The 25537-nt window shown below is 37.5% G+C and overlaps 1 protein-coding gene and 1 long non-coding RNA gene across 3 annotated transcripts in view; both read right to left on the reverse strand.

Annotated features, from left to right (window-relative positions):
- SUPT3H (SPT3 homolog, SAGA and STAGA complex component) overlaps positions 1-25537 on the reverse strand; it is a gene marked incomplete at its 3' end in the record, with an annotated part of 501076 nt that overhangs the window by 302359 nt on the left and 173180 nt on the right. The window lies entirely within an intron of this gene.
- On the reverse strand, positions 12734-13374 carry LOC308650230. Its single transcript, XR_014022282.1, has 2 exons — positions 13276-13374; positions 12734-12802 (listed from the first exon to the last, which is right to left on the reverse strand). It is a non-coding gene; the product is annotated as an uncharacterized lncRNA (long non-coding RNA).

The raw sequence follows: 25537 nt of genomic DNA on the forward strand, positions 1-25537 counted from the left end.
TAAGGAAGCAGAAGTATGTGAGATAGGAGACTACTTACAAAAGCAAGGAAGAGGCTAGAGAACCCATATATACCTGCAGGCCACATCCCCCATGACCTATTTCTCCAACTAGGCTCCACCTCCCACAGTTTCCACAACCTCCCAACAGGCCATTCAACTATGAACCCATCAAAGGATTGATTCATTGACACAATCAGATTCAATCACATCCTAAAAATTGCAATTTTGAATACTGTTGTGTTACGGACAATGGAATGAGCCTTTGGGAGCCATTCCAAATCTAAACTAATATAACACATGTACTATGTATTATAAATAATCCTGAAATGATTTAAAATATATGGGAGGATGTGCATAGATTACATGAAAATACAATGCCCATTTCTCATGAAAAACTAGAGCATCTGCAGATTCTGATTCCTATGGGGATCCTGAAAATAATCCTCCAAAGATATCAAAGAACACATTCATCAAAATATTCACTGAGCACTTTCTTTATGACAAATATTCTTGTAAGCACTGGTGGCATAAAGCAGTGAATGAAAGACAAAACATTCTCCCTGATGATCTCAATATCCGGGATATATAAAATGAATACTTAAGGATATACATTTATTGGCAAGCCAGAAGATAATGAATGAATCAATATAATAGCTTTGTTTACATAGTATTACCTAGTTATATTTATTGTTTGGAAAAACTGACAAAGATCAGAAGTAGGCAGGAAAAATGAAACACAAAAGAAAAAGCAGCAAGTTCAAACAAGGGGCCTTTTATAACCAAAACGCTACAAGAGTAAAAAGAGGAGAGTGGAAAGAGAGAATGAAGTAATGGAGAGGGAAGCCACAACAAAAAACAGGAGACCAAGAAAAGAGCATCAAAAAGGAGTAGGCTGCATAGAGAGTGTGTATAATGCTATCTCATTATACTTTCATTTATATTTTTCTAAATATTAATAATGTTCAGTACTTTTCCACATGCTTCTTGGCATTTTGTAAGCCTTCCTGTATAAAGGGCCAGTTCAACTCTTTTGCCAAATTTTACTGGTTTCCTTAACATTTTATTATTAAAGTGTGATTATTTTATACATTACACACACACACACACACACACACACACACACACACGTATCTATGGGGTATAAGTCTTCTGTCAGATGTAAGAACTGAGAATATTTTTTCATGGTCTACAGCTTGCCTACTTATTTTCGTCAATATAAATATTGTTAATTCTGCATGAGTTTTTTTTTTAAGTATCCTTTTATCACTGAATTATCTTGCTATGTTTATACAAAACCAGCAGATATGGTTTATTTCTAGACCCTATGCTCTTCCATTGTCTATCCTCTAGCCACTACACAAGAGCTTGTTTACTGAAGTATTTTACTTATTAATAAGCCCTTAAATCAGATACTGTAAAGTTTCCAACTTTGTTCTTTTTAAAAACTGCTTTGGGCCAAGCATGGTGGCCCATGCCTATAATCCCAGCAGCTTCGGAGGCTGAGGCAGGAAGATAGCAAGTTCAAAACCAGCTTCAAAAACATGGCAAGGCCCTGAGCAATTTATTGGAACCTGTCCTCAAATTAAAGAATAAGAAAGGCTGGGAATGTGGCTCAGTGCTTAAATGGCCCTGGGTAAAATCCGTGTTACACACTCCCCCACCCAAAAAAAAAAAATTGTGTTGGCCACGTTTTATTTCTAAATTTTATAAGATGTCAATTTGTATGTTTTAAAATGCCTACAATGATTTTGATTGTCAGTAACATCCAATTAAATATCAATTTAAGGAGAACTGACAGTAAATTTAAATTGTAAATTTTTCTATTTAACTTGGTCCCTAATTTCTCTCAGGAGTATTTTATAACTTTCTTGTAGAGAAGAGTCATTTTAAATTAATTGCTATTTTATGATGTCTAAAGTTGTTATAAATGCTACTGTTTGAACATTTAATTCTTAACTGCTTAGTTAATAGAAATACATTAATTTACATTACTTTCATATCTTATGATGTTGATAATTTTTTGGTTAAGTAGTTTTCAAACTTATGGGTTTTGGTATTAAACTTTTTGAGTTATTTATAGATTCTAGATATTAATCTACTCAAAAGAGTAGTTAGCAAAGATTTTCTCCCATTCTGTAGGCTCTCTCTTCACATTCCAGTTTCCTTTGCTGTGCAGAAGCTTTTTATTTTGATGGCATCCCATTTATTAATTCTTGACAATATTTCCTGAATTTTAGGAGTACTTTTGAGAAAGCCATTTTCTGTGCCTTTTTGCTGGAATATGGACCCTAGATTTCACCACCACCACCACCTCAATCAGAAGTTGCATAGGTTCTGGTCTTTTTCATAGGTCTTTGAGCCATTTGAGTAGGCTTTTATGCAGGATAAGAAAAAGGTATCTAGTTTCATTATTCTACATATGGATAACCAGTTTTCCCAGCATACAGATGCTTTAATCAATGAATGAATAGCAATATTTATTAAATGCCTCAGCCTTACAAAGTAAAGTTCCATAATTATGACAAGCACCCACTGCTTGAGGACAAACAATATTGAATAAAAAAAATTATTGTAAAAAATGCTTACTCCAAACATACTTCAGAAGATTTAACTCAATTTACTACTCACCTAAAATACTTGGCATCGATAATACAAATGTTATTCTCAAAAACACTTCTCTGAAAGTTCATTTTGGTACTAAGAGAAAAATCTCGAACAATAAAACTTATGCCAACATTTAAGTCTTTATAGACGCTATACAACAGACTACAGAATTAAATAACACTTTCCAGCCAAATACCTGGAAAAAACACAAAGAAAATATCACAGTATTCCATGGCTTCCAAACAACAGAATACACTATTCTCTGACAGAGATAGAAAAATTAGCAAAGCCTCTTAATATCAGAAATATAGAAGAACCAAAAACAACAAAAAAATTACAAGACAGAGAATTAATCTTAGTGGCTAAGGTAATCGATCCCAGAATTTAAATGTCTTGTTGAAGTCACAGTTGGAGGTGGGCATGGCACAATATACCAGTTCTGCTTAATGCAGTAATTCAGGCAAACACTCAGGAACATCCGCAGACAGCACCTGAGATCACCCTGAGAGGGGACATCCAAGCATATAAAAGAAGGACAGAAGAAAGCATGGAGGATGGCAATAGATATTTTAGGAGTTAGGCCTTCAGATGGTCTTCTACTCACATTTCATTGGCCAGAACTCAATGACATGGTGCAATCTATAACTAGGAGAATCTGGGAAAACTGAAATGTTGAAGAATAAAAAGATGAGTACATGAGTGAGTACATGACTTTGTATATACACATTATTTAAATAGCTACCGAAAAATAAATAATAAAATTCAACATCCTTTACAAATTAAAAAAAAAATTATTTAACTTAATAATCTGAAACACACTGCTAACACAGTATTGAAGTGTGAAAACAAAGCACATTCCATTAAAATCAGAAACAAAGCAAGAATATGTGCTATTAATATTGAAACTAGAAGTCATTGTCAATGAAATATGATGTGAAAGAAACACAAACTGTCAAAATATGCATATAACAAGTTAGTCTACTTTGAAAAAGAATGTGAATCTACTGAAAAGTATCACAAATAAAAATTTTTAAAACAAGATTATAAGGGAGGCAAGACACAGAAATAACAAAAAAAATGTAGCTTTCCTATTTGTCACCAATTAATAGAAAATACATACCCAAAAATCCCATTTACAATAGTAACTACCAACTTCACAAGAAAAACATTTATGTAAGTCCTATATGAATAAACGTTTCTAATAGACATATATAAATACACCAGATATAGAAAAATCACACTATACTTCTGTATACAAAGATTTATTATCACAAAACCAATCCAACAGGAATGCAGATTTCAAAAGTAAGAAATATATTAAAGTAACTATGGAAAGTGTACTATCTTCTTAAATAAAAGAATAAATTCTACAAAAAGAGTACAACATTCAGGAATAGACAAATAATTTGCATAACGTAGCACAGCATTAAGCACCTCTAATATAGTGCTGTAGCAGATGTATATGATGTGTAAATCATTTATTTAATAGCTATCTCACCTACCCTAAGGTATTTTACAACATATTGCCTGATACACACTAAGTGCTCAAGACACGTTTGTTGAAGAAATGAGTCAATGAATGAAACAAACTATAAGAACATGACCACTTATATAAAAGACTAACAAAAGGATTCTCAAGTAAATGAGGAAAGAATGGATCATTCATTCATTCAGTAGTACTACAAAAACAAGACAAGCAATTTGGGTTAGAGAAGAAAGCCCTCTTCCTTACATCACACATGACAACACCTCCAGATTAACAAAAGATATAATATCAAAGAAGATGGTGGCGAAGGGAGTGCATCACCCACGTCACTGTGCGGGAGAATGATGAGTTAGAACGGCTAAAAGCTATCTTGTTAGGAATTTCCAGCAAAATTGGGGTGCTCCAAAACCTAGAGGAAGGATTTCCATTGCCGGAGGATCAGTTACTGGGGCCCAAATGCCAGCGATTTGTCCGCACAGAGGGTCAAGCTGCTTATTCAGCAAATCGCCCTGCTGCTAGATACTGAGGCATGCACCTGGAAACGACGAGCTAGCAACGCAAAGATACGGCGCTGTGGATTCTGCAGGCTCTTGATGGCTATGCCCATACTCTGCTCAGTGGTGAATTCTGGGGAAGGAAGCAGTCCAGTTCGGTTCTCCACACGGGTCAGACCACCGAGGAAGCCAGCGGCCACCATCTTGAAGAGCTTACACCACCATCGCCTGTATTCCACTGATCACAGCTCATTCACCTATAGAACAGGTAATTTCAGGCTGCCGTTCACCTGCATCTCACAGAAAAACTGCTCAAGCTCAGTGCTAAAGAACCCGCGGAAAATGCTTCTCAGAGCCTGCTCCTATCAGAACACACACCAAGCCCGGAGCGGCCGAATTCCGGCTCCCGTTCGCCTGTGTCTCCCAGACAAACTACTCTGCCTCAGGGCTAAAAAACCCACGGAAACTGCTTCTCAGTCCGGGTCCTGCTGAATACTGTGGAGGTAAATACTAACCGAGCCTTCATAGGCAGTGGCAACAGGATTGAGACAGGGCTTGAGAGGGCCGGTCAAGACCCATCCGTTGCTTTGGTCACCCGGCAAAGGGAACAAAATGCTGCCATTCACATGGGATACCAACATGGCAGAGATCTGACATCATCAGAAAGCGGCAGAGGAGATAACTTCATTGATACCAGTGGTGACAGGTGTGTAATCACCTAGCCCCCCTTCCACACAGTGGGGAAACCTCAAGGGCCCCTCCAAGCTCTCCCGTGAGCGCGATAGTCAAACCGAGGGATTCAGGAGTGGCACGGGACCTGCGTCGCAGGACGCCCAGGCTACCACTCCCACCAGCGCAGACAACTGAGGTCTCTTGCACCAGATCCTGGGGGCGTGGCTACCGGAGGGCAAGCAAAATACGCCCAGGGCTCTCAGCCCCAATCTCCACAACCTTAGGGGCTGAGGGATTCGCAAGTAGGGATAGGATGCCCAGTTGTTAAAGAAGATAAGGCTCCCATGAGCAGCAGACCTGGCGGGTACTGTGGTGAGCATCACCTGTGAACGGGGCCAGTGGTGAGGTGACTAGACACAAGAATCAGCCGGAAACACTCAGGAGTGGAGACCCGCCCACTCGGGGAGGAGGAGGTGCTGCACAGTGATTGGTTCCCGCACTGAGAGGAGAAGCTTGGCCGGGTGAGCACAGCGCCACCTACTGGAAGAGAAATTAATCGAACTCTAAGGCTGCATTTTTTAATTTTTTAAATTTTTTTTCTTTTTTAATATTTTAAAATATTTTTGTATTATTTATTTATTTTTTACAATCACTTTATTTGATTATTTTTTTCTTTTTTTCTTTTTTTATTCTCTTTTTTTCTTGTCTTTTCATTTCTTTTCAATTTCCTTATTCCCCTTTTCTTGAATTCCATCTGTTTCCTCTCATTCTCTTTAGAGACTTGCTCCCTTCCCTTCTAGTACCTTTCCTCCCAAGCAATACGACGCTGTTTATGTGTACTTTACTAAATATGTATGGGTCAATGTTCCGAGGCATTATATAGTGCTACCAAGACCTTAACTTCCCCCAAATACTCCAGACCATTCTCCTGTTAATATCCCTCGTCAGTAAAGCAACCTTCCAAGGCTACCAAGAGATACTAACCTCAATACCATCACATCATTCGACCTAAATATAAGTCCCAAGACCAAACCACAGACCGCTATATGCCATCAGAATCCATACACAGTTTAGGAAACGAATGAATCTACATTAAAGTGCAACAAAACTCATCATCTCTAGTCATAGTCTCCCATCACAAAAGAGAGACCCCAGAGACACACAAAACCAAATAAATTTATAGGAGTAAACAGTAACTTAGCAGTCAAACAGAGCAAGAAGTAACATAAGCAGCATGAAAAAGCAAGGAAGAAAAGGAGTACAAACAATGCAGGACACCCTAAATATACAGGAGGACCTAGAGGCATCAGAAAAATGTCCAAATAAAGAACTCAAAGAATACCTTAGACAGATGGAATGGAATCTTAGAGAGGATATGAGACAGCAAATTCAAACAATGAAAGAACTCATTGAAAACGAAATACACAAGTAAATAAAAGAAGCAAATAAGCATCTTTATCAAGAGATAGAGATAAAAAAATCAAACAATAATTTTAGAAATGAGAGAAAACTATAACTCAAATTAAAAACTCAATTGAGAGTATCACCAACAGAGTAGAGCAAGTAGAAGCCAGAACATCAGATAATGAAGACAAAATATATGATCTTGAAAAGAGTCTAGCCAGCTCAGGAAGGCTAGTAAAAAGTCACGAGACAAACATCCAAGAGATATGAAATAACATAAAAAAAACAAACTTAAGAGTCATCGGGATAGAGGAAGGCATAGAAGTTCAAACCAAGGGAATGGACAACCTGTTGAATGAAATAATTATACAAAACTTTCCAGACATAAAAAAGGAAATGGATGTACAAATTGTAAATGCATACACGACAACGAGCATACAAAATCACAGTAGACCAACGCCAAGACACACTGTTATGAAGATATCCAATATACAGAACAAAGAGAAAATATTAAAAGCTTCAAGAGAAAGGAGGCAGATTACATTCAGGGGTAAACCAATAAGGTTAACAAACGATTTTTTATCACAGATGCTGAAAGCAAGAAGATTCTGGAACAACATATTTCAAACTCTGAAAGACAATGGATGCCAAACAAGAATTTTGTACCCAGCAAAATTAACCTTCAGGTACGACAAAGAAATAAAAATCTTTCATGATTAACAAAAGCTAAAAGAATTTGCAGCCATAAAACCAGCAATGCAAAGCATCTTGAGCAAAACACTACACGAGGAAGAAATGAAAAACAATAACCAAAACCAATAGTGGGAAGTACCTCAGTAAGCCAGAGAGCAGGGGGAAAGCTAATCATGGAGAAACAAACCAAATTAAAAAAACAAAAAGATAAATAATCGACCATGGCTCGAAATACAAATCATATATCAATAGTAACTCTAAACGTAAATGGCTTAAACTCACCAATAAAGCGACATAGGCTAGTAACATGGATTAAAAAAACAAATCCAACAATATGCTGCCTCCAGGAGACACAGTTGATTGGAAACGACATACACAGGCTCAAGGTGAAAGGTTGGGGAAAAAACATACCACGCACACGGTCCTCATAAGCAAGCAGGGGTGGCCATCCTCATATCGAATAAAATCGACTTCAAGATTAAGTTAATCAAAAGGGATAAGGAAGGACATTATATACTGTTAAAAGGAACAATTCACCAACAAGACATAATAATTATCAATATTTATGCACCAAATAATGGTGCTGCGACATTCATAAAACAAACTATCCTCAAGTTCAAGAATCAAATAGACCACAACACAATAATTATGGGTGACTTCAACACTCCTCCCTCACCATTGGACAGATCCTCCAAACAAAAGTTGAATAAAGAAACAATAGAACTCAATATCACAATCAATAACCTAGACTTAACTGACATATATAGAATATATCGACCATCATCAAGTGGATATACTTTTTTCTCAGTAGCACATGGATCCTTCTCAAAAATATGCCATATATTATGCCATATGGCAACCCTTAGTAAATATAAAGGGGTGGAAATAATACCATGCATTTTATCTGATCATAAAGGAATGAAACTGGAAATCAATGATAAAAGGAATGAAAAATCATACATCTCATGGAAAATGAACAATATGTTAGTGAATGATCAATGGGTTACAGAAGACATAAAGGAGGAAATCAAAAAATTCTTAGAGACAAAAGAAAATACAGACACAACATATCGGAATCTATGGGACACAATGAAAGCAGTTTTAAGAGGGAAAATCATTGCCTGGAAGTCATTCCTCAAAAAAAGAAAAAAACCAAAAAATAAATGAGCTCACATTTCATCTCCAAGCCCTAGAAAAGGAAGAACAAAACAACAGCAAATATAGCAGAAGGCTAGAAATAATGAAAATCAGAGCGGAAATCAACGAAACTGAAACAAAAGAAACTATTGAAAAAATTGACAAAACTAAAAGTTGGTTCTTTGAAAAAATAAATAAGATCGACAGACACTTAGCCATGCTAACAAAGAGAAGAGAAGAGAGAGAACTCAAATTACTAATATATGAGATGAAAAAGGAAATATCACAACGGATGCTACAGAAATACAGAAGACAATTAGAAATTATTTTGAAAACCTATATTCCAATAAAATAGAAGATAGTGAAGACATCGATAAATTTCTTAAGTCATATGATTTGCCCAGACTAAGTCAGGAGGATACACACAATTTAACAGACCAATAACAATGGATGAAATAGAAGAAGCAATCAAAGGACTACCAACCAAGAAAAGCCCCGGACCAGATGGGTATATGGCGGAGTTTTACAAAACCTTTAAAGAAGAATTAATACCAATACTTTTCAATCTCCAGTGAGACTGGCAGCCACTATGAAGTCAAACAACAAGTGCTGGCGAGGATGTGGGGAAAAGGGTACACTTCTACATTGCTGGTGGGACTGCAAATTGGTGCGGCCAATTTGGAAAGCAGTATGGAGATTCCTTGGGAAGGTGGGAATGGAACCACAATTTGACCCAGCTATTCCCCTTCTTGGACTATTCCCTAAAGACTTAAAAGAGCGTGCTATTGGGACACAGCTACAACAATGTTCATAGCAGCACAATTCACAATAGCTAGACTGTGGAACCAACCTAGATGCCCTTCAATAGATGAATGGATAAAAAAAAATGTGGCATTTATACACAATGGAGTATTACTCTGCACTAAAAATTTACAAAATCATGGAATTTGCAGGGAAATGGATGGCAGTAGAGCAGATTATGCTAAGTGAAGCCAGCCAATCCCTAAAACATAAATGCCAAATGCCTTCTTTGATATAAGGAGAGCAACTAAGAACAGAATAGAGAGGAAGAGCATGAGAAGATCACCACTGAACAGGGATGGGGGGGGAGGGAAAGAGAGAGAGAAGAGAAATTGCATGGTAAAGAAAGGAGACCCTCATTGTTACACAAAATTACATATAAGAGGAAGTGAGGGGAAAGGGGGAAAAAAAACAGAGAGAGAAATGAATTACAGTAGATGGGGTAGGGAGAGAAGACAAGAAGGGAGGGGATGGGAGGGTAGGGAAGGAGAGGGGAGGGGGGATACTAGGGGTTAGGAAAGGCAGCAGAATACAACATACACTACTATGACAGTAGGTAAAAAAAGTGGATGTGTAACCGATGTGAATCTGCATTATGTATATAGGGTAAAAATGGGAGTTCACAATCCGCTTGAAACAAACGTATGAAATATGATATATCAAGAACTTTGTAATGTTTTGAACAACTAATAAAAATAAATAAATAAATAAATGAAAGATATAACTTCAAAGTGAAAATATGAAAAAACAATCTAACATTATTAATGGTTACTTCTAACGACTATCATCTAGTTGAGCCTATGAAGTTATCCCCAGGCAACATGAATAGAGACCAAGAGATAAATTACAACTTTAGTTAAATATTATTTTAATTATACTACACAGATATTTCAAGGTGGTTAGAACAATGTTCAGTTAACTATCCTGTACCAGTAGGCAATTTCAAATCCCCTCTAAAACTGGATCTCTGTATTCTCCAGAAGTAGTCAAAAATCAAAGATAAGAAGTTTTGCTTCCTCAGTCTGTTTACAATCTCTCATCAGCCCTGCTAGACCAACTAGGCTGACAGACAATACTAAGGCCTAGCAGATATATTTTTTTAAATATAAATTGCTGCAAAAGATAACCTTATACCTACGTTTAGACATTTTTGCTATTACATGATAGCATAATCCAAAATTCATCCAACAAAACTAATAACAGAATAGAAAATCTCTTTGTCCTGTAGGCCTTTCTTAAGACCAGTGATTTTTCATCTTAAATTATCTTAAAATGGCTAGGTATAGTGGTGCACACCAGTAATCCCGGAAACTCAGGAGGCTGGGGCAGGAGAATCATGAGTTCAAATCCACCCCCATCAACATAGCAAGGCCCTAAATAACTCAGCCAGACCCTGTATCTGAATAAAATATTTAAAAAGGCAGGGGATGTGGCTCAGTGGTAAAGTGCCTCTGGGTTCAATCCCTGGTATCAAATCATCATTATAATTATTAAGAGTGTTAAATTTTTATTGAAATTTTTAGTAATGATTCTAGAAAATTATTAGATTATCATTCCATTACTTCTTTATTGGTGATTATTCATGGAGGAAAAAACATACCGAATATTATGCTTTAGAAAATGCCAAAGAAATATACAGAAGTAAAGTTAGAAAGAGATTATCTTCTTATATATTAATTTTATTTACATTGCAAAATGATTCAACACAGGTTGCCTAGAGATGTGTTGTTCTAGAAACTTATAGAACAAGCACAATAATAGAAATGTTCTAATTTGGTTCTCAAAGAAAGTCATGAAAATGTTAGTTTTAATCTCATTTATAAAAAGAAAACTGAGGGCTAGGGCTCAGTGGTAGAGCACTTGCCTAGCATGCATGAGACCTGTATTTGATCCTCAGCATCACATAAAAATAAACAAATAAAATAAAGGCATATGTCCATCTACAACTGAAAGGTTAATAAAATAGGTACTTGTCACTCCGTTTTTCTGTATGCTTAACAAAACACTGTTGAAATCTTGAGAACTGTTTGCTAATCTTGTTCCCAGAATGTGCTGTCCCCAACTGCCAAACAACAGAATGCACTCCCTCACTCGGTTGCAGGCAAACCGCCCACTCGCCCTGACCCATCAATGAACTTCCCTCCCTGCCCTCTCCAAGAAAAGTATATAAGCTCTGCTTAAGCTGTTCTCAGGGCTCTCTCTGCTCTATTCAAGTGAGCTCTGATCCCCAGCATGCTGGTCCCCCAATAAACCCCTGGCTGTTGCATGAGACAGTCTCTTAGTGGTCTCTTCCTCCGACGCTCACCCGACCTTTACTTATGGAGCTTCCACCGAGAGCCGGCAGCGGCGGACGAAAGACCCCCAACGGGCTCCTCTTGGGGTAAGTAAGGCGCCCCTTTCTGGTTTCTGGTTTCAGGTTTCAGGAGGGCTTGGCAAAATGGCTGTTGGTGAAGAGCGTGAGCTCTCTCCGACGGTGGCTGACAGACGTGTCACAGAGCCACAGCACACGTCCCTGGGGGACGCCCCAGAGGACTCGAGAAATCGAGGAACAATAGTCTCCTCCACTCGGTGTTTCGGATTTGGTATTGCCAGCCCATCGGGTTTTGCCAGCTACTCAGTCCTGGTCTCAGTGTTGGACGTCCATTGTCTGTCTTTATTGTCTTGTCTGTGTCTATGTCATTAATTTCACTATTTGTGTATCTTTCACTATGGGACAGAGCACTTCAACACCTCTGTCCCTGACCCTTGATCACTGGACTGAAGTCCGCTGAAGGGCTCAAAATCTTTCTTTTTCAATAAAACGCCAGACCTGGCAGACTCTCTGTGCCTCAGAATGGCCCACCTTTGGAGTCCGATGGCCCCCAGGAGGATCTTTCTGCTTCCCACTAATTCAAAAAGTCAGAGATATTGTCTTTCACCTGGGGCCACACAGCCATCCAGATCAACAGCCGTATATCTTAACCTGGCAGGACCTCTGCGAATCTCCTCCTCCAAGGGTGAAGCCTTTCCTTGTCCCTGTCCCTGCTCCTACTCCTTCCCCCACGATTCTATCTCTCAAACCCTCTGCCCCTCCTCCACCACCCTCTGTTCTCCCTGAGTCTCAAGATTTGACTCTACTGGACTCTCCTCCCTCTCCTCATCCCCTGCCCTCATCCCCCAGCCCCCAACACCCTCTAAGTGATTCCCCTGCTGCTGACTCAGCCTCTCCGCCATTGGAGGAAGCTAAGCCGGCCCAGCGCCCTCCAGATGACTCCCCCGCGGCACACACAGCCCCTCCTCCCCTGGAGGGAACTGACCCGGCTAAAAAAACTCGACGGCGGCAAATGATTAAAAACCCTAAAGCCCCCATGATCCTCCCCCTCTGTCCGTAAGGGCCAATGATTGACGACGGCCATGGGGGAAAAATGCAAGCCTACCAGTATTGGCCTTTCTCCTCTTCAGACCTATATAACTGGAAAAATAACAATCCCCCTTTTTCTGAGGACCCCACCCGGCTCACAAGACTAGTTAACTCATTGATGTTTTCACACCAGCCTACTTGGGATGACTGCCAACAACTCCTAGGCACTCTCTTCATGACAGAGGAACAAGAGAGAATCCTCCTGGAAGCTAGAAAAAAATATCCTCGCACCAGATGGGCGACCGACACAACTTCCCAACATAATCGAAGCCGACTTCCCCTTGAACCGACCCAACTGGGACCCCAACACCTTTGAAGGTACGGAGCATCTGTCCACTTATCGCCGGGCTCTAATAGTGGGTGTCCAAGCGGCCACTAGGTGGCCAACTAATTTGGCTAAGGTAAGAGAGATTATTCAAGGGCCTAATGAATCTCCCTCTATGTTTCTAGAGAGAATTATGGAGGCATATAGGAGATATACTCCTTTCGATCCTCAGGCAGAGGATCAAAAGGCATCTGTCACGATGGCCTATATTGGGCAAGCTGCCCTAGATATTAAAAGTTACAACGCTTAGATGGATTACAAGATATGACTTTGAGAGATTTAGTCAGAGAAGCCGAAAAGGTATACTATAAGAGAGAAACTGAGGAAGAGAAGGAACAAAGGAGGGAGAAAGAAAGGGAGTAAAGGGAGGATGAAAAAAGCAAAAGACAGACTAAGGCATTGACTAAGGTCCTGATCACAACAACAAATAAGTCAAAAATTAAGAAACAGGGAGACAGGAAGGGATACCTGGGCCCACGCCAAAGCCCACCCCTGGCCTCAGATCAATGTGTCTACTGTAAAGAAAAAGGACACTGAGCCAAAGAGTACCCTAGAAAAAAACAGCCATGCCAGCCAGCCATTCTGACTCTGGAGGATGACTAGGAAAGTTGGGGCTCAGATCCCCTCCCCAAGCTCAAGGTAACTTTTGAAGTGGAGGGGACCCCAGTAAACATTGAAGTGGATACAGGGGCAGTATACTCAGCCCTTAAGGCCCCATTGGGCCCTCTATCAAATAAAAGGTCTCTAGTTCAAGGGGCTAACGGCAGTAAATATCGGGCTTGGAGAACTAAGAGGACCCTTGACCTGGGGAAAGGAAAAGTCCATCACTCCTTCCTAGTGATCCCAGAATGCCCGGCCCCATTGATGGGCAGAGATCTGCTCACCAAGCTCCGGGCCAGAATAACTTTTAACCCTGAAGGTCCCCAAATGGAATTTCTAAATCCTTCAGTAAAAACTCCTATAGTCATCAACTCTTCACACCCCCCAAGACTAATAAAACAGGCAAGCTACCCCAGAAATGGATAACAGATTACCCAGATGCCTGGGCAGAAACTGCTGGGTTAGGCCTAGCCGTGAAACAACCTCCAATAATAGTGGAATTAAAAACCTCAGCCTCCCCAATCAATGTCAAACAATATCCTCTGAACAAAGAAGCTAAAGATGGGATAAGACCCCATATTCAGAAATATCTGGCCTTAGGGGTCCTAAGGCCCTGTCAATTGGCCTGGAACACTCCCCTGCTACCAGTAAAAAAGCCAGGAACCAGGGACTATCACCCCATTCAAGACCTAAGAGAGATCAACAACAGAGTGCAGGACATTCATCCCACGGTACCTAATCCGTACAATCTGCTTAGCACTCTGAACCCTGAGCGGAAATGGTATACTGTTCTGGACTTTAAAAATGCTTTCTTTTGCTTGCCTCTGCATAAAGATAGTCAGTTGCTGTTTGCTTTCTAGTGGGCAGACCCAGAAACCGGAACGTCTGGTCAACTAACTTGGACCAGACTCCCACAGGGGTTCAAAAACTCCCCCACTCAATTTAATGAAGCCCTCCACAGAGATCTCAACAACTTCAGAACTACGCACCCCGAAGTCACCCTACTTCAATATGTGGATGTCCTGCTACTGGCAGCCGACACCAAGGAAAACTGAGTCTGGGACCCAAGCACTATTATCCAAGCTTGCTCAACTCGGGTATAGAGCTTCTACCAAAAAGGCCCAAATTTGCCAGCAAGAAGTAATCTTCCTGGGCTATTCCCTTAGGGGCAATAAACAATGGCTCACTGAGCCCAGAAAACAAACCGTTGTGCAGATACCACCCCCATCTAACAGGAGGGCAGATGAAGAGGCTAAATTGGCAGCCCTAAATGGAGTAACCATGCTAACACTTTCCACACCGGGGCAACATAAGTCAGGAGATTTAATTACGTCAAAGCACCCCGACAACTTAACATCTAAGGACACTGACACTAAACTCCTGGATTTCACTGATGCTTAGATTTGACAGTACATACTCAAATTGAAGAGGTATATCTAAGTTCTAAACTTCAAGAATGAGCATCTCCATACAAAGACCTTTCGTTCTTGCTAGAACTCTTTGCTACTTTACTCAGATCTCCATCCCAGATACATAATTTCTTGCAGTTTTATCTTTAAAAAGTGCTTTGAAATATAAATTAAGAGTTCTCTTCTTCCCCAGAATTGTTCTTTCAAATACAGTGTATTCAGGAAAAGAAGATAGCTAAGCAAACCTGAACTCAGATTATATTTCATTTTTGAATGATTTTAAATCTAAAGATAAATTGCACCAGATATATAGTTAAAATGCTCAAGCGGATCTATTCCTGCTAAACAGGAGGGCAACAAAAATTCTGTGCAATTTCAAAAAATTATAAACCTCCACGCAATTGTCAAAAACAACTGTTTCAGCCCTCAAAAAATCAACCATAGGCTTACCAGAAAACTGAGAAGTGGTTATTCATGAAAACCACTGAACTCTGGTTAAGAACAGTACAAGTCTGTGGAGGGTTTTCTGGGACAAGCTCCCAGCTCTGTATATGATAGTTCAACCAGGAAAAGACTGGATGTGATAACAAGAAATATTGCTAATAATGCCAAAGGGGAGCTAATCTGAAGTATTGTCAAAGTGGTGATGTTAGTGGCACATGAACAGAAAAGGCCAGCACCTCCACTAACTGAGGTAGTGTGCCTTTTTCATGTAAGTGACAGACTGGCAGTGCAACAGATCAAATATTTGTGTCTTTCCGATATGCAAATGTTGAATTCTGAAGCACCAAAGTGATAGATAGTATTAGGAAATGACGCCTCTGGAAGGTACTTAGCTCAGGAGGGCTGTACCCTCATAAATAAGATAAGTGTCCTTATAAGAACTACCACAGAGAGCTCTCTTGCCCCTTCGACCCTCATGTGAGGTTACACAATAAGTCAGAAATATACACCCAAAAAAGAATGTTCACCAGAACCACTCATCCTAGAACCCTGATCATAAGACTTCCAATTACAAATTGGAAGACAAATCTGTTGTTAATGAGTGGCCCCAATCTATGATATTTTGTTATAGCACCCTGACCTGACTAAAGAAGACATGTAAGCAAAACAAGGATGTACAAGGTAATTCTGTAAGGTGATTCACCCACATGGGTTTCAGCAGAACCACCAAATATCCAGCATTCATTTTGGCTGATATATGTCTGCATAGCACAGACAAGAATGTACATAAGCCACTCATATATACTTAGCAACAGAAATTGAGATCACACAAACACAGAGGGCCCAACAGAAAAGAAAATACAGGAAAAACAACCTAGTCAATGAATCCACTGCATGTCCACACATAGATCCATGAGCAGAGGTAGAAGTCTTACTTACTCAAACTATTTGAACACAATCTCAGACTAATCAATAATTGAAATGAAAAGTTTTAAGAAAATGGAGGAAATACTTAGAAAGTTAAGCTTGAAAATTAGAAAAAAAAATTAAACATAGATATCAGTAGACGCAAAACTTACGTGACATGTTCAACTAGAAATTTAACAAAACAACAGAAAACAAAACAATACTGTCAGGAGAGTGGAAAAATCCATACTTTCTACAAAATATTATCTAAAAAAGTTCAGTATTCCATCAATAATAACAAAAACTTATAAGATGTACAAAGAAACATAAAATTATAACAATAAAATTATAACTTGTTGGCACAGCAAAAAAAAAGCAGTCAAAAAAATCTCTGAATATTCGATACTGAATTAACAGATAAAAACCTTCAAAGCATTTATTACAAACATGTCAAAAATATGAAGGAAATCTTGTACAAAGAAACAAAGTGTGAAAAAATGATTTAAACAAATTCAAGAACAGAAAGGTATAGTTATGGGATTGAATTATTCACCAGAGAAACAGGATAGCAAAATTGAGATATAAAAAGAAAGAATTAGTGACCTTAAACAGAATACTACACAAACTGTTGATTCTAAAGGGGGAAAAAGATTGAAAAAGAAATTAGCAAGACCCTCTGAGAACACCAAGTGCACCATACCTGAATTAGAGTCTCAGAAGTAGAAGGGAGGAAAAAAGAGGAGATGAAAAATAGCTTAAAAAAAACTGAAAACATCCCAAACTTAGAAAAATCTAAACTACACATTTAATCTCAATAAGTTACACTTAGTAAAAATTCAGAGACTCCATGTTTAGTTATCTTATATGCCAAAAAGAAAAATTCTAAAAGCAGTGAAAGGTAAATGACTCATTTCATATGAAGGAATCACAGAAGGATTTACAGCTGACTTCTAATTCAAAAGCAATGAATGCAAGAAGCAATGGATTGTATTCAGAGCATGAAAAAAAAAAAGAAAAAAATGTTAACCAAGAATCTCTATCTAGCAAAATCATTTTTAATAACTGAAGGACAAACAAAAACTGAGATGTGTTGCTATCACACCAGGCTCAAAAGAAATACTAATGCAAACATCATGACAAGGTAACTCAAATCTTGCAAAAGGTAAACTGCTTAAAACAAAAAAGTGGGGGTAAGAATAAAAGACCCTCAAAATATACATTTTCACATTTCTATTTTCAACTTCTTTAAAATACATAAAATGTAAAATGCAAAGTAACACACATATATATGATTATAAAAAACATTAATTATAACTGTATACCAGGTGTACAATATACACCAGTATAATATATATGACAAGAGAGCAAAAGAGAGAAAAAAGGAAATATACCTCAACAGTTTCTATATTTTACCAGAATCAAGGAAGTATTATTTTGAAACATACAAGAACAAATATAGAAGTATAGTATAATTCCTAGAACATACTACACACATAGACATACCACATACTACAACAGAGACAACGTACTACAACAGACTACCTTTAAAAAAGTCAAAAAGCACAAGTATTAAAGTGTTCACCTAATAAAAAAAGCAGATAGATAGATAGATATACCAGCTGTAAATCCCACAACAACAGTATTTGCTTACATTAAATGAACATGAATATGGTCAACACCCAACTTACATAACACCAGCAATAAAATATAAAACTCATAAATTGGACTTATTGAAAATTGAACACTTTTGCATTTCAAAAAACAAAGTAATGAAAAGGCTTATGACACATAACAGGAAATATCTGCATATCAAATGGACTTGTGCACACAAAAATCCTTAAAACTCAATAGAAAGATAACCAAATACATTCAAAAACAGGCAAAGATTTGAGTGGACATTTCTCCAAATAATCTATACAAATGGGCAATAAAACATAAAATATTTTTAAAATTATTATTCGTTAGGAAATACAAACCAAATACACAATAAGATAAAACTTCATATCTATTAGGATGCCTATAATCAAAAAGACAAACAATAAACAGTATTGGTGAGAACACAAGAATCTGGAATCCTCATATGCTACTAGTAAAAGTATCAAGTAGTACAACAACTTTGGTAGAACCAGACATTTTCTTAATTAAACATACACTGAACATATAACACAATAATTCTAGTCCTAGCAATACATCAAAGAGAACAGAGAACATAAATCCATGCAATAGCTTGACGCAAATGTTCATAGCAGCATTACTCACAAGAAATAAAAAGCAAATAGTATCCAATTGGTAAACCATAAACCAAATGTTCATAAAACATTGCTTTGCTTGGGGCTGAGGCTGTGGCTCAGTGGTAGAGCACCTGCCTTGCACGTGTGAGGAACTGGGTTGGATCCTTAGCACCACATAAAAAATAAAGATATTGTGTTCATCTACAACTAAAAAACCATTTTTTTAAGAAAAACATTGATGTGCTATTGAAATGGAGGAAATACCAATACATGTTACAATGTGGATAAATCTTAAGACCATTCTGCTTTATAGAAGAGATCAGGTGGAAAATACTATCAATATATGATCCCATTTATATGAAATGTTCAGAAGATGCAAATTAATAGGGATAGAAATTTTTAAAACTGCAATGTGATGGTTACAAACCTCTATAAGTTTACTAAAAATCAGTCAACACATAGTAAATTTTATACTATGTATCAATTTTTAAGGTAAAAACCAGTGTGAAATGTATTATTTTTTCAACACTAACTTCAACTCTCATGTCATAAATAGCACTCAAATCCCCTAGAGTTTGATATGTTCAGTGGCATTGTCATCTTCATAAATATTGGGGAAAAACTGTAATTAAAGTATATAAACATAGTCCTTATTTAAAAATCTCCCCCTTCTCAATTAGACTATCATGAAACTAATGTCTCATTCTTCAGAGGAAGGCCTCTATTTTTGTTATATTATTATTATAACTTAAAGTTAAAAGTAAGTTGAATGACTTAAAACACATAATAATCAGAGAAAGACCAGTTAAAATGTAAGTAACTGGCAATAAAAATACAGAATGAAATCCTTCTGATTTTATAAAGTGACTTCTATTATATTTAACCAATTACTGTTTACCAAAAACTCTGAAGAACATTAAATCATATTATGGTTTTAAAACATTTTTTTGAATTTCTTTTTTATACTTTTTTTATTTATAAATGGACATAATATTTTTATTTTATTTATTTTTATATGGTGATAAGGATAGAACCCAGTACCTCACATGTGCTAGGCAAGTGCTGCACCGCTGAGCCCCAGCCCCAGCCCTTTTTTCTTCTTATTTCTTACTCACAGTTAATAGCTAAAAAGATTATGTACATAATTAAGGTAGTAATAATACAAATAGACTCAATGACTGATAGCTAATACAAAAGATTTCTTTAGAGCGACAATACTGGATGAACTAGACGTAGTCTTGATTTTTTATTTATTTTTTTTAATACAGGGGATTGAACTCAAGGACACTCAGCCACTGAGCCACATCCCCAGCCCTATTTTGTATTTTATTTAGAGATAGGGTCTCACTGAGTGACTTAGCACCTCACTGTTGCTGAGGCTGGCTCTGACACATGATACTCCTGCCTCAGCCTCCAGAGCCTCTGGAACTACAGGTTGTGCAGCAGTGTACCTGGATTTGATTAATTTTTATTACTGACAATCTGGCCAGATTTTCTTTCTTCAATTGAGAAGAAACAGTATATAATAAGCAAGTAGGAAAGAATGAAGCAAGATGCTCAAGAGCACAGGAAGGAGAAAAGTCCTGGAAATTTAACAGCAAGTTATATGAAAAATGTACAGTGGCACATATTGATGATAGCTAATAATAACTGAGAATACTAAAAACAATTAACATTCGTTAAACACTTTCTATATGTCAGCTGTAATTCTAAATACCAATAGCCATCTATTTAATTACCACAGTAACTCTATGAAATAAACACTATTATCATACTCATTTTACAGATAAAGAAATGACACTGAGTGGTTTGACAAATTAAGTTCAGGTTAAAAAGGCAAAATCAATTCTAGCTACACAAACAACCTTCCTGCTAATACTCAAATCACAAAATACACTCCCAAGTAAATATTTTTAACATCTGCTATTCCCACTAATGGGAACTGCTCTTTCCCCACCTATTGACAGAATATCATTCATATCTCCTCTCAAACATTTCCTTTCATATTGGCCATTCTTCATCATCATATTGAAGAGATCAGCTTTACGCTGGGGATGTAGCTCACTGGTAGAGTGCTTGTATAGCAAGCTTGAGGTCCTCAATTTCATCCTCAGCATCCCTCCACGCCCCCCTTAAAAACAAAAATTCACCTTCTATCTCATTCTGTCTCTTCACCCTATTTTATTTTATTCCTAGAACATTTATATTATACACATCATATATTTGTTTTCTACCTCTGCCAGTAGCATGTAAGCTTCATGAGGACAGAAACTTTAACTTATTCACTAGTCCGAGAACAATAACTCAAGGATGGTAGGCAAAACAATTAATTAATCAGTCCCTTAAGAGAGACATTAATAGCCACAATAGGAATTAATCACTAAATAGGGATAACAGGGAGGCATTAAAATGTATTTCTTATGCTCATGAAATAACTGAAAATAATGACAAAGTAAAAGTAATAATGGAACAATGAAAAGAAACTGATGGCTAAACCTACACAGAAACTGTAATACTTTATTAAAACTTTTTTTTTTTTTAAAGAGAGAGTGAGAGAGGAGAGAGAGTGAGAGAGAGAGAGAATTTTTAATATTTATTCTTTAGTTCTCGGCAGACACAACATCTTTGTTGGTATATGGTGCTGAGGATTGAACCCGGGCCACACGCATGCCAGGCGAGCGCGCTACCGCTTGAGCCACATCCCCAGCCCTATTAAAACTTTAAATAGAAAATGACTGTGCTTATTTGTGTGAACCAAAGATAGGTCAAAAGATAATGCTAAATATTCACAAGGTGCTATACATTTATTGAATTCCAAGCCCATAATTCCAAAATAAAAACAGGTATGAAAAATTTACTAATTTCATTAGGTTTAATTTCTTACTAATATTAGGTAACAATATTTCCATAACCCCACCCTGTCAAATCATGTATTTCCCTTAATCACCCTTCACCACACAAAATGCATGCATACTTGTAAACATTAAAGTCCCTTTCTATACAAATTCTTCCATATTTCTATACAAATTCTTCACACTTCACCACACAAAATGCATGCATACTTGTAAACATTAAAGTCCCTTTCTATACAAATTCTTCCAAATTCCAATATGGAAGTGAATTATCTATCATCATTTAAATTTCTAGAGAAATTCAATCTTATTTTATTTTTTTTAATATTTCTTTTTTTATTTGTTCTTTTTAGTGATACATGGCAAAAGAGTATATTTTGACATACTTATTCAAACAGAGTAAGTATCTTATTCCAATTAGGATCCCAGTGTTGAGGTTGTACATGATGGTGAGGTTCACTGTGGTATATTCATATTTGTACATAGGAAAGTTGAGTTAGATTCATTTCACTTTCTTTCCTATTCTGTTCCTCCTCCTTTCCCTTCCTTCTCCTTTGTCTAATCCACTGAACTTCGATTCTTTCCCTACTTCCCTTGTTGTGTATTAGCATTCACATAGTAGAAAGAACATTCTACCTTTTATTTTTTTGAGATTGGCTTATATCACTTAGCATGATAGTCTCCAGATCCATCCATTCCCAGCAGAAGTCATAATGTTTTTCCTTTTTTATGACTGAGTAATATTCCATTGTGTATATATAACACATTTTCTTTTTCCACTCACCTGTTGAGGGGCACCTAGGTGGGTTCCATAGCTTAGATATTGTGAATTTAGCTGCTATAAACATTGATGTGGCTGTGTCACTATAGTATGCTGATTTTAAGTCCTTTGTGTATAAACCGAGGAGTGGGATAACGGGGTCAAATGGTGGTTCCGTTCCAAGTTTTCTGAGGAATTTCCATACTACTTTCCAGAGTGGTTGCATCAATTTGCAGTCCCATCAGCAATGTATGAATGTACCTTTTCCCTCACATCCTCATTGACATTTATTATTACTTGTAGTCTCCATAATTGCCATTCTGACTGGAGGGAGATGGAATCTCAGTGTAGTTTTAATTTGCAGTTCTCTAATTGCTAGAGATGTTGATCATTTTTTTCATATATTTATTGACCATTTGTATTTCTTTTTCTGTGAAGTGTCTATTCAGCTCCTTTGCCCCCTTTTTTCATTGGGTTATTTGGTGTTTTGGTGTTAAATTTTTTGAATTCTTTGTATATCCTGGAGATTAATATTCAATCTGAGGTGCAGGTGGCAAAGATTTTCTCCTATTCCAAAGACACTCAAGGAGAACTATTTCAAGAAACATTAATGGTGTTGATCACTGACGAGGTAGGAAGTGTGTCAGGGACAAAACGTTGATCTTAGCTTTGGCTCTATGCTTTTTGAGAGCTCTTTTCTTGGTGTCCTTTATAACATTTTGCAGTGAAAAATTTATTCATAACCCTTTATGGCTGTATTTAGACATTTATATATTTATATATATTTATATATATATTTACATATACAGATATGTAAATACAAAAATAAGTAAGTATAACTACTTTAATAACTTTTTTATTGGTTATTCACAACATTACAAAGCTCTTGACAAATCATATTTCATACATTAGAATCAAGTCGGTTATGAACTCCCATTTTTACCCCAAATACAGATTGCAGAATCACATCGGTTACACATCACATTTTTACATACTGCCATATTAGTGACTGTTGTATTCTGCTACCTTTCCTATCCTCTACTATCCCCCCTCCCCTCCCCTCCCATCTTCTCTCTCTACCCCACCTACTGTAATTCATTTCCCTCCATGTTTGTTATCCCATTCCCCTCATAACCTCTTATATGTAATTTTGTATAACAATGAGGGTCTCCCTCCATTTCCATGTGATTTCCCTTTTTTTCTACCTTTCCCTCCCACCTAATGTCTCTGTTTAATGTTAATCTTTTCTTCCTGCTCTTCCTCCCTGATCTGTTCTTAGTTGCTCTCATTATATCAAAGAAGATATTTGGTATTTGTTTTTTAGGGATTGCCTAGCTTCACTAAGCATAATCTGCTCTAGTGCCATCCATTTCCCTGCAAATTCCGTGATTTTGTCATTTTGTAGTGCTGCGTAATACTCCATGGTGTATAAATGCCACATTTTTTAATCCATTCATCTATTGAAGGGCATCTGGGTTGATTCCACAGTCTAGCAATTGTGAATTGTGCTGCTATGAACATCGATGTGGCAGTATCCCTGTAGTGTGCTCTTTTAAGGTCTTCAGGGAATAGTCCGAGAAGGGCAATAGCTGGGTCAAATGGTGGTTCCATTCCCAGCTTTCCCAGGAATCTCCATACTGCTTTCCAAATTGGCCGCACCCGTTTGCAGTCCCACCAGCAGTGTACAAGAGTACCCTCTTCCCCACATCCTCGCCAGCACTCATTGTTGGTTGACTTCATCATGGCTGCCAATCTTACTGGGGTGAGGTGGTATCTTAGGGTGGTTTTGATTTGCGTTTCTTTGACTGCTAGAGAGATGGTGAGCATTTTTTCATGTACTTGTTGATTGATTGTATGTCCTCCTCTGTGAAGTGTTTGTTCATGTCCTTGGCCCATTTGTTGATTGGGTTATTTGTTTTCTTATTGTCTAATTTTTTGAGTTCTTTGTATACTCTGGATATTAGGGCTCTATCTGAAGTGTGAGGAGTAAAGATTTGTTCCCAGTATGTAGGCTCCCTATTTACCTCTCTTATTGTTTCTCTTGCTGAGAAAAAACTTTTCAGTTTAAGAAAGTCCCATTTGTTGATTCTGGTTATTAACTCTTGTGCTATGGGTGTCCTATTAAGGAATTTTGAGCCCGTCCCCACAATCTGTAGATCGGAGCCAACTTTTTCTTCTACCAGAAGGAGAGTCTCTGATTTGATATCTAGCTCCTTGATCCACTTTGAGTTGCCTTTTGTGCATGGCGAGAGGAGGGGATTCAGTTTCATTTTGTTGCATATGGATTTCCAGTTTTCCCAACACCATTTGTTGAGGATGCTATCCTTTCTCCATTGCATGTTTTTAGCTCCTTTATCAAATATAAGATAGTTGTAGCTTTGTGGATTAGTCTCTGTGTCCTCTATTCTGTACCATTGGTCCACCCGCCTGTTCTGCTACCAGTACCATGCTGTTTTTATTACTACTGCTCTGTAATATACTTTGAAATCTGGTATCGCAATACAACCTGATTCACACTTCCTGCTTAGAATTGTTTTTGCTATTCTGGGTCTTTTATTTTTCCATATGAATTTCACGATTGCTTTATCTATTTCTACAAGAAAGGCCATTGGGATTTGGATTGGCATTGCATTAAACGTATAGAGAACTTTGGGTAATATCGCCATTTTGATGTTAGTTCTGCCTATCCATGAACAAGGTATATTTTTCCATCTTCTAAGATCCTCTTCTATTTCTCTCTTTAGGGTTCTGTAGTTTTCATTGTATAGGTCTTTCACCTCTTTTGTTAGCTTGATTCCCAAGTATTTTATTATTTTTTTTGAGGATATTGTGAATGGAGTGTTTTTCCTCATTTCCGTTTCAGAAGTTTTGTCGCTGATATACAGAAATGCCTTTGATTTATGTGTGTTGATTTTATATCCTGCCACTTTGCTGAATTCATTTATTAGTTCTAGTAGTTTCTTTGTAGACACTTTTGGGTCTTCTAGGTATAGAATCATGTCATCCGCAAATAGTGATAATTTAAGTTCTTCTTTTCCTATTTTTATGCCTTTAATTTCTTTCGTCTGTCTAATTGCTCTGGCCAGTGTTTCGAGAACTATATTGAATAGAAGTGGTGATAGAGGGCATCTCCGTCTTGTTCCGGATTTTAGAGGGAATGCCTTCAACTTTTGTCCATTCAGAATGATGCTAGCCTGAGGCTTAGCATAGATAGCTTTTACAATGTCGAGGTAAGTTCCTGTTATCCCTAGTTTTTCTAATGTTTTGAACATAAAGGGATGCTGTACTTTGTCAAATGCTTTTTCTGCGTCTATCGAGA

Source organism: Spermophilus citellus, assembly GCF_964194105.1.
Source record: "Spermophilus citellus genome assembly, chromosome: 5".
NCBI classification, from domain to species: domain Eukaryota; kingdom Metazoa; phylum Chordata; class Mammalia; order Rodentia; family Sciuridae; genus Spermophilus; species Spermophilus citellus.